This window comes from Mirounga leonina, unplaced genomic scaffold (genome assembly GCF_011800145.1).
Source record: "Mirounga leonina isolate KUSES-001 unplaced genomic scaffold, KU_Mleo_1.0 Mir_53, whole genome shotgun sequence".
In the NCBI taxonomy this organism is placed as follows: Eukaryota; Metazoa; Chordata; class Mammalia; order Carnivora; family Phocidae; genus Mirounga; species Mirounga leonina.
In genome coordinates, this window is record NW_023270807.1 from 29,353,419 (window position 1) to 29,366,114 (window position 12,696).

Sequence of the window (12,696 nt, forward strand, 5' to 3'; positions counted from 1 at the left end):
TTTATATTTGTGAATAGTGTTAGAGAATAGTCAAGTTTCATTCTTCTGCATGTGGCTGTTCAATTTTCCCAGCACCATTTATTGAAGAGACTGTCTTTTTTCCATTGCATGTTTTTTCCTGCTTTGTCAAAGATTATTTGACCACAGAGTTGAGGGTCCATATCTGGGTTCTCTATTCTGTTCCATTGGTCTATATATCTGTTTTTGTGCCAGTACCATGCTGTCTTGGTGATCACAGTTTTGTAATATAGCTTGAAATTGGGCAACATGATGCCCCCAGCTTTGTTTTTCTTTTTCAACATGTCCTTGGTGATTTGGGGTCTTTTCTGATTCCATACAAATTTTAGGATTGTTTGTTCCAGCACTTTGAAAAATGTCATTGGAATTTTGATCAGGATGGCATTGAAGGTATAGATTGCTCTGGGTAGCATAGACATTTTAACAATGTTTATTCTTCCAATCCATGAGCATGGAATATTTTTCATCTTTTTGTATCTTCTTCAATTTCTTTCATGAGTGCTTTGTAGTTGCTAGAGTATAGATCCTTTATCTCTTTGGTTAGATTTATTCCGAGGTATCTTATGGTTTTTGGTGCTATTGTAAATGGAATCGTTTCTCTAATTTCTCTTTCTACAGTTGCATTGTTAGTGTATAAGAAAGCAACTGATTTCTGTGCATTGATTTTGTATCCTGTCACATTACTGAATTGCTGTAGGGGTTCTTGTAATTTGGGGGTGGAGTCTTTTGAGTTTTCCACATAAAGTATCATGTCGTCTGTGAAAAGAGAGAGTTTGACTCTTCTTTGCCAATTTGAAGAGCTTTTATTTCTTTTTGTTGTCTGATTGCTCTTGCTAGGACTTCTAGTACTATGTTGAACAATAGTGGCGAGAGTGGGCATCCTTGACGTGTTCCTGATCTTAAGGGAAAGGCTCTCAGCTTTTCCCCCTTGAGGATGATATTCACTGTGGGTTTTTCAGAGATGGATTTTGTGAACTTGAGGAATGTTCCCTCTATCCCTATACTCTGAAGAGTTTTAATCAGGAAAGGATGTTGTATTTTGTCAAATGCTTTTTCTGCATCAGTTGAGAGGACCATATGGTTCTTCTCCCTCCTCTTATTAATGTGTTCTATCACACTGATTGATTTGCAAATGTTGAACCACCCTTGCATCCTGAGGATAAATCCCACTTGGTCGTGGTGGATGATCCTTTTAATGTATTGTTGGATCCTATTAGCTAGGATTTTGTTGAGGATTTTGGAATCCATATTCATCAGGGATATTGGTCTGAAATTCTCCCTTTTGATGGGGTCTTTGCCTGGTTTGGGGATTAAGGTAATGCTGGCCTCATAGAATGAGTTTGGAAGTTATCTGTCTGTTTCTATTTTTTGAAAGAGCTTCAGGAGAATAGGTATTATTTCTTCTTTGAATGTTTGGTAGAATTCCCCAGGGAATCCATCAGGCCCTGGACTCTTGTTTTTTGGGAGGTTTTTGATCACTGCTTCAATCTCGTTACTGGTTATTGGCCTATTCAGGTTGTCGATTTCTTCCTGTTTCAATCTTGGCAGCTTATAGGTTTCCAGGAAGGCCTCCATTTCATCCAGATTGCTCAGTTTATTGGCATATAGTTGTTGATAATAATTTCTAATAATTGTTTCTATTTCCTTGGTGTTAGTCGTGATCTCTCCCCTTTCATTTAGAATTTTATTAATTTGGGTCCTTTCTCCTTTCTTTTGGATAAGTCTGGCCAGTGGTTTATCGATCTTATTAATTCTTTCAAAGAACCAACTTCTAGTTTCTTTGATCTGATCTACTCTGTTTCTGGTTTCTAATTCATTGATTTCTGCTCTAATTTTAATTATTTCTCTTCTAATGCATGGCTTAGGCATTGTTTGTTGCTTTTTTCTAGTTCTTTAAGGTGTAGAGTTAGTTGGTGAATTTGGGATTTTTCTATTTTTTTGAGTGAGGCTTGGACGGCTATGTATTTCCCCCTAGGACCGCCTTTGCAGTATCCCATAGGTTTTGGACCGATATGTTTTCACTCTCATTGATTTCCGTGAATTGTTTAAGTTCTTTTTTAATTTCCTTGTTGACCCAAACATTCCTGAGCAGAGGGGTCTTTAGCTTCCAAGTGTTTGAATTTCTCCCAAATTTTTTCTTGTGATTGAGCTCCAGTTTTAAAGTGTTGTGGTCTGAGAATATGCAGGAGATAATCTCAATCTTTTGGTATTGGTTGAGACCTGATTTGTGACCCAGTATATGGTCTATTCTGGAGAAAGTTCCATGTGCACTTGAGAAGAATGAGTATTCTGTTGTTTTAGGGTGGAAAGTTCTGTAAATATCTATGAGGTCCATCTGGTCCAATGTATCATTCAAAGCTCTTGTTTCCTTGTTGATTTTCTGCTTAGATGATCTGTCCATTGCTGAGAGTGGAATATTGAGGTCTCCTACAATTAACATATTGTTATCAATATACCTCTTTATTTTGGTTAACAGTTGGCTTAGGTAGATGGCTGCACCCATGTTGGGGGCATAAATATTTACAACTGTTAGATCTTCTTGTTGGATAGACCCTTTAAGAATGACATAGTGTCCTTCTGTGTCTCTTATTACAGATTTTAGTTTAAAATCTAATTTGTCTGATATAAGAATTGCTACCCTAGCTTTCTTTTGAGATCCGCTGGCATGGAAGATGGATCTCCAGCCCTTCACTTTCAGTCTGGATGTATCTTTAGGTTCAAAATGAGTATCTTATTGACAGCATATGGATGGGTGCTGTCTTTTTATCTAATCTGCAACCTTGTGCCGTTTTATGGGAGCATTTAGGCCATTCACATTGAGAGTGATTATTGAACGATATGAATTAATTGTCATCATGTTGCCTGTGAAGACGTTGTTTTTATAGATTGTCCCTGTAAATTTCTGTTGTAGATCACTCTTGGGGTCTTTCTCCTTTTATAGAACCCCCCTTAATATTTCTTGCAGGGCTGGCTTAGTGATCACATATTCTTTCAGTTTCTGCCGGTCGTGGAAGCTCTGCATCTCTCCATCCATTCTAAATGAAAGCCTTGCCAGATAAAGTATTCTTGGCTGCATGTTCTTCTCATTTAGTACCCTGAATATGTCTTGCCAGGCCTTTCTGGCTTGTCAGGTCTCTGTGGATAGGTCTGACGTTGTTCTGATGTTCCTCCCTCCGTATGTAAGGAATCTTTTCCCCCTTACTGCCCTTAAGATGGTTTCCTTGGTTCTAAGATTTGCAAGTTTTACTATTACATGCTGGGGTGTTGGCCTGTTTTCCTTGATCTTAGGAGGGGTCCTCTCTGCCTCTAGGACTCGGATGTTTGTTTCATTCCCCAGATTAGGGAAGTTCTCAGCTATGATCTGCTCAAATACATCTTCTAGTCCTCTCGCTCTCTCTCTCCACTCCCTCTGGGATTCCAATTATTCTGACATTGGAACGCTTCATGGTGTCACTTATTTCTCTGATTCTATTTTCATGGATTCTGAGTTGTTTTTCCCTGGCTCCTCTTTTCCCTTTTTATCTATTATATTGTCTTCCAGGTTGCTTATTCTCTCTTCTGCCTCAGTTACCCTAGCTGTCAGATTATCTAGATTGGATTGGATCTCATTGATAGCATTTTTAAGTTCTGCCAATTCACCTTTTATTTCTGCCCTTAGAGACTCTATGTTGCCATTAATTGATTTCTCCATTCTAGCCATTGTCTTCACAATTGCTAGCCTGAATTCCATCTCTGACATCTTGGTTATATCTGCATCCATTTGTAAATCTGCAGCATAAGTCATAATCTCTGAGTCTTTTCTATTTGGGGGGCTCCTCCTAGTCATTCTGTTGATGGGTGTTTGAGGGAATGTACAGAGTCCAAATTATTGACCAGAACCCAAGCAAGATGCACCTGTTTTCTTGGGACCTTAGGGTTGCTGGCCTCTTGTTTTCCCAGCCTGTCTTCTGCGGGAGGGGCCTGCCATGCTGTTACTCAGGCAACCCTGTTTGGGCGGAGTTGCCCTGCACCCCTGTGGCGGGGGATGGGCTCAGTGGGAGTCAGTCTTTGGGGCTTTTGTTCTCTGGCGCCTTTCCCTGGCGGCTTTCTGCGTCTCTTCCGCGAGTCAGAGCAGAAGAGACCGTTTCCAACCCCCTGCCTCAGAGCAGAGAGACCTCAGTCTGTTCTTCAGTGAGCTCTCCAGTCCACACCATCTCCGTTTTTGTCCGTGCTGCTATAAACTGCAGCGGCCTGGGTTGTGCGCCCCTCCGCAGCATTCCCAGTCCTGCCTCGAGGTCAGAGCACGTCTCTGCCCTTTGTGCTTCTAAAACTGCCAGCCGTTCCCAGTTCGAGTGCGCACGACCCCGCTATTCTGGGTTTCCACCCCGGGGGCTGCCCCAAAGTCCTTTCCCCGCCACTACCGGTCTGCAAGTCTGTGCCTCGTCCACAGCGCACGAAGCTATCACTCACCGGCGGTGTAGGATCCCCATGGCCAGGCACCCTCCCGCTGCCATTTATCCTCTGATATCTGCCCGTGGAATCATGGCTCCTCGCTTCGTACCTCAAAACCAACTGCCTGCGATATTCTGTTTGTAGAGATTCAGATCTTCTTACATCTCAGGCTGGTTTCATGGGTGCTCAGAGTGGTCTGGTAGTTATCCAGCTCAATTCCGGGGGCCAGTTGGAATAGGGTCCCCTACTCCTCCACCATCTTTTCCCCTCCTCTCCACATAAAATATTTTTTAAATTGCATTTAGGATCAATAACAGGAAGTATATAAATATATATATACACATATATATATGTATATATATATATATATATATATATATATATATATATATATATGTGTGTGTATATATATATATATATTTAAGATGGTTTGGAAGCATGACCTGAGGGAATTTAACCTCACTGTGGAACAAAAAGTTTCTTTAAATGATTCCTATAAGATAGGGAGAGAGAGAGAAGATGGAAGGGAAAGGGGAGGAAGACAGTAGATATCTAAAAACTGCAGGGGTAACTCAGGTGAAGAAGAAAGTGAGAGAAGAATGTCAGAAGATCATGCATAGCAAAGACAACAGCCTAAGAAAAAGACCAAGGCATAAAGGAGATTGTCTTGTTAAAGCATTATTGAAAGACTATTGAGTGGCTAGAGAACAGGAAGCTGAGAGATAAAATGGAAAATCCTGAGATTGAAGATGTAGGCACCAGCAATATCTTAGTAAATTTGGAGTTTGTTCCAAAAGTAAATTAAATCTACAAAAGTTCTTGCATTCTCTGAAATGTCTAAGCTTGTTTTCTTTCAATGAAATAAAAGACAGCATAGTACCAAATTTATAAAAATGTTGTATTTGTTATATATCAGATTATGGGCAAATTGCTAAAGGAAAGAGGCATAATTCTCATGTAATTTTCTTCCTTCCTTCTCTCTCCCTGATGGCTCCTCACTCTCTCACTGTGGCTTCTCCTTGAAACTGTTATAAACAAAGCCACAGCTATTCTGGGCTGTTTCATTTAGAGTGGGTGGGCCCTGGAAGAACACTTGAAGAGAGCTAAACAAGCAGAAGCTGAAGAGAGCTAGGAGAAAGAATTTAGAGGTATTCTTTCTGCAAATATGCAAAATGTTTCAAGAAAATAATTCAGGCTTCCTGTTCCCAGACTAATGTCATCAGTCCATGCTGTTCTTTTCCAGCAAGCTAAGCATAAGTAATCTTCAATTTGATATACTTTGTCTTTGTAGTGGATACTGCTTTGTTGTCTGTAACCCATTCCCTCTTCTTCATGGTAATAGCATTCTGAATTTCTTTTGGTGAATCACCCCACCTCCATTCCTAACCATGTAAATTGGTTGGACTTGGAACTCCCTCAGTACCAGGAGCAACTTTATATAGTTTAAGACAATCTGCAACAAAGTTTCCCTGGGCCATCAGAATTGGTTCAGAAACGGGCTTATCATACAACTGTAGTCAAAGATACAATATGTGCACAGAAAATTCAGAGAATGGCCAATAATGACCTAAAGGAGCTCTTCCTTTACCTTTATTGTCAAGCAGATGTAGAGGATGATGTTAAGTATATTTAGGCCAGGATGGCAAGGTAGTGGTAGCAGAAACGTAGGGCACATGTAAAACTTGCTGATAGGGAACTAGATTTATATTTTAGTGGATATTAAAGGGAAATGAGATTTTTTTTAAAGAATATACCAGGAGCCAAACTTCCTTGTAATTTTGTTTTCTTCCCCATGGCAAGGAAAGAAACATTAAGGTTCATTGAAGATCAATGACAGAAAAATTTAACAATCTACAGTGTTTCATATTTCAGTTACTTTGTGTTCCCATGTATATCTCTATATGAAGGAAACTGTCTGCAATTAATAAGAATCTCTGTGCTTTATATATCTACTCCATAGACCAATTACAAACTCTTAGACCAGAATTAAGGAGCCAAATTATTTAAGGTCAGAGTTGCAATCTCATGAAAGAAAAAAAGTGTAAGGTAAATACACGGTAATCAGCAGGTAGAAGAAAGGAAGCATGCAAGTTTATGACTAGTAATGCCATCAGAGATGACAAGTAGTAAATATTAAAGCTTAGAAAATTATATGTGTATATATGTATATATGCATGCATGAATATGTTTTTTTTTTTTTTTTCACAAAGTTAGAATACTCCATATGTTTAAGCCAGAAAGGGAACCCATTGGTAATGCTGAAGCTAATGCTACCTTGAGAAATCATGTTAGACAAGAGACTGAAGTCATACTGGCTTCATGAGTATCTAGGATTTACCAGAACTATTTTCCTCTGAGTTCAGAGACTGGACTAGGAAAGAAGTGGGAGTAAGAGTCAATGCAGGATATATGTTATTAATAAAGGTGATATATTTTGAGATATTTAAAAAGCATTCATCATTAGTTAAATTCAAGACAGAGTAAGTGCCATGGGGACAATAACACAGCATAAAAAGGACAGCCTGTATGATGTTACTTAGATGATTTCATCAGGATACAATGTTTGCAAAGCTGATATTTGAACGGAGACCTGAATGATAAATAAAGTATAAAGCCAAGTGAAAATGTGAGGAGAGCATTTCAGGCAGAGAAAATAGTAAATATAAAGTTCTTAGGTGAGAAATTAACTTGTCTTGTTGAATTGCACTAAAAAGGCCAGTATACATGGGGTATTTTGTGTGAGAGTAACACAAGATTAATTTAAAGACATAGGCAAAATCATATCATGGAAGGCTTTCTGTCGAGGTCACTGTGTGTGCACTTTCATGTTTATAAATCAACATATATGCTTGCTATTGCTTTAGATTTTTTGTCTAAAAAAACTCTTTAGATTTTCTGCTTTGTGGAAACACTTGAAAAAAGGAGTAAATTAGTTCCTGGGAGTCTATTGAAGTAAACTAGGACTAAAATGTTAGAAGTGAAGATAACTTAATATAATCAGATATATGATGACAGTAAAACCAACAGGTTTTGCCAGTGGATTTGATGTGTGGGAAATCAGGGATGACTTCCATGTTTTAGATTAGGAACTTGGTAAGTAGTGTTGCCATTGTCTAAAATGGGGGAAATTGACTATTAAACAGTATGCTCTGAATATACTCAGTTTAGGATCCTCAAAGGAAGGTTAAGTGGCAATGATGCAGGTAAATCTGAAGCTTAACAGATATGCTAGCACTAGACATGGGACTCCATCTAAAGGGAAAATACTTCAGTGGGGGAAAAAATAATGGCCAAAAATTGAACCTTTCAACCTTCCACTATTTAGAGGTCAGCCAAAAGATGAGGGGCCAGCAAAGAAAACTAAGAATTAACAGTCAAAAGTAAGATGAAAACAATAAAAAGAAATACTTTTTTTTTTTTTTAAGATTTTACTTATTTATTTGACAGAGACACAGTGAGAAAGGGAACACAAGCAGGGGGTGTGGGAGAAGGAGAAGCAGGGAGCCCGATGTGGGGCTCCATCCTAGGACCCTGGGATCATGACCTGAGCTGAAGGCAGATGCTTAACGACTGAGCCACCCAGGTGCCCCAATAAAAAGAAGTTCTTAAAGATAAAAGATTTTCACAAAAATGAAAATTGCTCCTGAGAAAGATTGACCACTATAAGAACAAACAACTTATTAGATCCAAGCAAGACATGCCAATGGTACATGAAGGCTTGTATGTATTTAAAATATTTGGACAGGAGTTAGTAAAACTTCTATTCCTAGAAACTACGTTGGGAAGTTTTCCTGGCACAATCTAGTTGGAAAGATGTTTTGCAATTTTGCAAAGAGCTTTAAATGTGTAAATACTGCTTAACCCCGTCTTATGGCCCCTAAGAAAATACTTTGAAATATGACAAAATCTCTACACAAATGTCATCATTTTAAAGTTATTTCTAATAATGAAAAGCTGTAAATAATTTCAGTGTCAATCACTATGTGAATGGGTAGGCAAAGTGGCACACCTACATAATAAAATATTAAACATGTTATTGAAGAATTTATAATGATGTGAAAAATACAAATATTTATAGTCAAATTAAAAACACAATTACATAAATAATGCATAGGATATATATCAGGTATTAGGTATATGTACATCAGGTATATATATATATGTATGTATATATAATATATGTCGGGTATATATATAGATAGATATAGATACAGATATTTCTCAGGTGAAATATACATCTGCAGGGTTCAGATGAGACCAGGTGTTGCTTATTCAGTATCTCAATCCCAGAAAGATGGATTAATTCTCAAAGGAATTGATATTGAACTTGTATCAAAACCAGCTGCTTTGATTCAGCAAGACACAGCAGTTAAAAACAAGGATATCAGAAAAATTTTGGATGGTATATATGTTTCTGAAAATGGAACAGTTCAACAGGCTGATGAGTAAGATCTAAGTTGTCCAGCTACAGAAAGAGCAAGATGCTGGATCATTTTTTCAGACTTATTTGCAATAAAAGCTGTACTGATTTGGGACTTTTTCTTAAAAAAAAAAAAAAGTTTCCTTTATCAAATGTGAAACAATTTTTTTTTTAGGTTAGGTTATAGTAGGACTAAAATTTTACTATGATTTCCAAGTGGGATTTATTCCCAGGATGCAAGCATGGTTCAAATTTTACACATCAGTCAACGTGATATATCCCATCAAAATGAGAAAGGGTAAAATCCATAAGACCATTTTTTATAATTACTTATATTGCTGTGATTTTGGTTGTTATCTCTCCTCTTTCAGTCATGATTTTATATATTTAGATCTTTTTTTCTTTTTGATAAATCTGGCTAGGGGGTTATCAATTTTATTAATTCTTTCAAAGAACCAGCTCTTATTTTTGTTGATCTGTTCTACTATTCTGTTTGTTTCTTTACTTCCATATCATTTATTTCTGCTCTCATCTTTATTATTTCCCTTCTGCTGGCTTTAGGCTTTATTTGCTATTCTTTTTCTATTTCCTTTAGGTGTAAGGAAAGGTTTGGTTGTGTATTTGAGACTTTTCTTGCTTCTTGAGGTAGGCCTGTACTGCAATATACTTCCCTCTTAGGACCACCTTTGCTGCATCCCAAAGGATTGTCTGTTTTGGACTATTGTGTTTTCATTTTCATTTGTTGTCATGTCTTTTTTCATTTCTTTAGATGCAGACAAAGCATTTGACAAAGTAAAACAGCCATTCATGATAAAACCCTCAATCAAGTAGGTTGAGGGTTTGAGGAACATACCTCAACATAATAAAGGTCTTATATTAAAAACCCCCAGTTAACATCATACTCAATGCGGAAAACCTGGGAGCTTTTCCCCTAAGGTCAGGAATAAGACAAAGATGCTCACTCTCACCACTTTTATTCAACATACTACTGAAAATCCTAACCATAGCAATCAAACAAGATGAAGGAATAAAGTACACCCAAACTAGTAAGGAAGAAGTAAAACTTTCATTATTTGCAGATGACATGATACTATATATTGAAGCCCCTAATGACACCATCAGAAAACTACTAGAACTCACAAATGAATTCAGTAAGGTCACAGGACACAAAATCCATGTGCTGAAATCCATTGCATTTTTATACAATAATAATGAAACAGTAGAAAGAAAAATTAAGAAAATAATCCTATTTACAACTGTAACAAAAATAGTAAATTACCTAGGAATGAACTTAACCACAGAAGTGGAAGACCTGTACTCTGAAAACTATACAACTTTGATGAAAGCAACTGAAGACAACACAAAGAAATGGACAGATGCTCACGGATTAGAAGAAAAATATTGTTAAAATGTCTATACTACCCAAAGCAATCTACACATTTAATGTAATCTCTATTAAAATATGAACACCATTTTTCACAGAACTAGAAGAAACAATCCTAAAATTTGTATGGAACCACAAAAGACTCCTAATAGCCAACACAATCTTGAAAAAGAAAAGCAAAACTGGAGATATCACAATTCCAGATTTCAAGTTATATTACAAAGCTGTAGTAATCAAAACAGTATGGTACTGGCACAAAAATAGACACATAGATAAATGAAACAAAATAGAAAGCCCAGAAATAAACCCATGGTTATATGGTCAGTTAATATTTGACAAAGGAGGAAAGAATATGCAATGGGAAAATGAATGTCTCTTGGTGTTGGGAAAACTGGACAGTTACATGCAAAAGAATGAAACTGGACCACTTTCTTACACCATACACAAAAATAAACTCAAAATGGAGTAAGGACCTAAGTGTGAGACCTGAAACCATAAAAATCCTAGAAGAGAGCAAAAGCAGTGATTTCTCTGACAAACAAAACTAAAAGGCAACCTACCGAATGGGTGAAGATATTTGCAAATGACATATCTGATAAAGGATTAGTATCCAAAATATATAGAGAACTTATACAACTCAAGACCAAATAAATAAATAAATAAATAAATCAAATAAAAAATGGGCAGAAGGCATGAATAGAAAGTTCTCCGAAGAAGACATATGGATGACCAACAGACAAACGAAAAAGTACTCAAAATCCATTCATCATCAGGGAAATTCAAATCAAAACCACAATGAGATATCACCTCATACTTGTCAGAATGGCTGAAATAAAAAACACAAGAAGCAACAAGTGTTAATGAGGATGTAGAGAAAAAGGAACTCTTGTGCAGTTTTGGTAGGAATGCAAACTGGTGCAGCATTTTGTGTCTGTGGAAGATGGTATGGAGGTTCCTCAAAAAATTAAAAATAGAACTACCCCATGATCCAGTAATTGTGCTATTGGGTATTTTCCCAAAGAATACAAAAACACTAATTTGAAGGGATGAATTCAGTAAAGTTTCAGGATACAAATATCCCTATGTCTATTGCAGGATTATTTACAATAATCAAACTGGGATAGCAGCCCAAATATCTATTAATAGATGAATGGAAAAAGTAGTGGTATATAGAGAGAATGGAATATTATTCAGCCATAAAAAGAATGAAATCTTGCCATTTACAACAACATGGATGGGTCTAGAGAGTATAATGCTAAGTGAAATAAGCTGGTCAGAGTAAGGTAAGTACCATATGATTTCATTTGGATACAGAATGAACAAAACAGTCAAGGAAAAAAAAGAGAGAGAGAGACAAACCAAAAAGCAGATTCTGAACTATTGAGAATAAACAGATGGTTATCAGAAGAGAGGTGAGTGGGGGGGATGGGTGAAATAGGTGAAAGGAATTAAGAGTACACTTATCTTGAAGAGCACTCAATAATACATGGAATTGTTGAATCACTATATTGTACATCTAAAACTAATATAACACGGTATGTTAACTATACTGGAATTAAATTTTTAAAAAACTGCACACAGAGCCTCAAAAAATTACTGTGATTTCAATGAGAAAATGACTTTTGAATATCTGAATTACAAATCAGCTCAGGAAATTCAAATGCACCTCTTCTTTTCACCTATACCTCCATTTCAAGAAATATATCTGAAAGAAATAATTATGCAAGTATGTAAAGGCACCTACACAAGGATTGTCTTTCAGAACTTTTTATAGTAGACTATTTAGAAATCAACTCAGTGCTCATCAAAAAGGAGTTAGCAGGATACAATGGAATGTGACACACCCTTTAAACGAAAGGAAAATCTATACGTACAGATAAAATAGTTGTCCTTAGCATATTGTAGAGTTGAATAATGGTAGATCACTTTTTCTCATTGAATATTATCTGATAAGCATTTCCTAGCTAATTAATAACCTTAGAAAATGTTTTAATGACAAATAATTAAATATTTTCTATTGATCAATGCACTGCAATTTATTTAGCCATTCTCCAGTTATGGGGCAGCTAAAGGAAAATAAACACACAAAAAAGTCTCTTTATATATAATCTTCATTAACTTTAGTGTAGAGATGCATGGTTAAAAGAAATGCATTATATAATTTTCCATTACTAAAAGAAGCCCTTAGATTATTACATACAGGAAAAAGAAAGCACATACTTAATACTGTGAATATGAAAGGTTTGCAACATTATCCTTTAATATAAGATAAGAAGACTTCTTAATTATGCAGAAGGTTCTAAAATCTAAAATTGTTTTCTCACATAATTGACTGTCTTGTATAGCAACTTTTCATCATGTATTAGCAGAATATTACGCTATTGATCAAATAAAGGAAAGTAGAACTAATATAAATAAACAAACTTCCAGTTATGAGATAAAT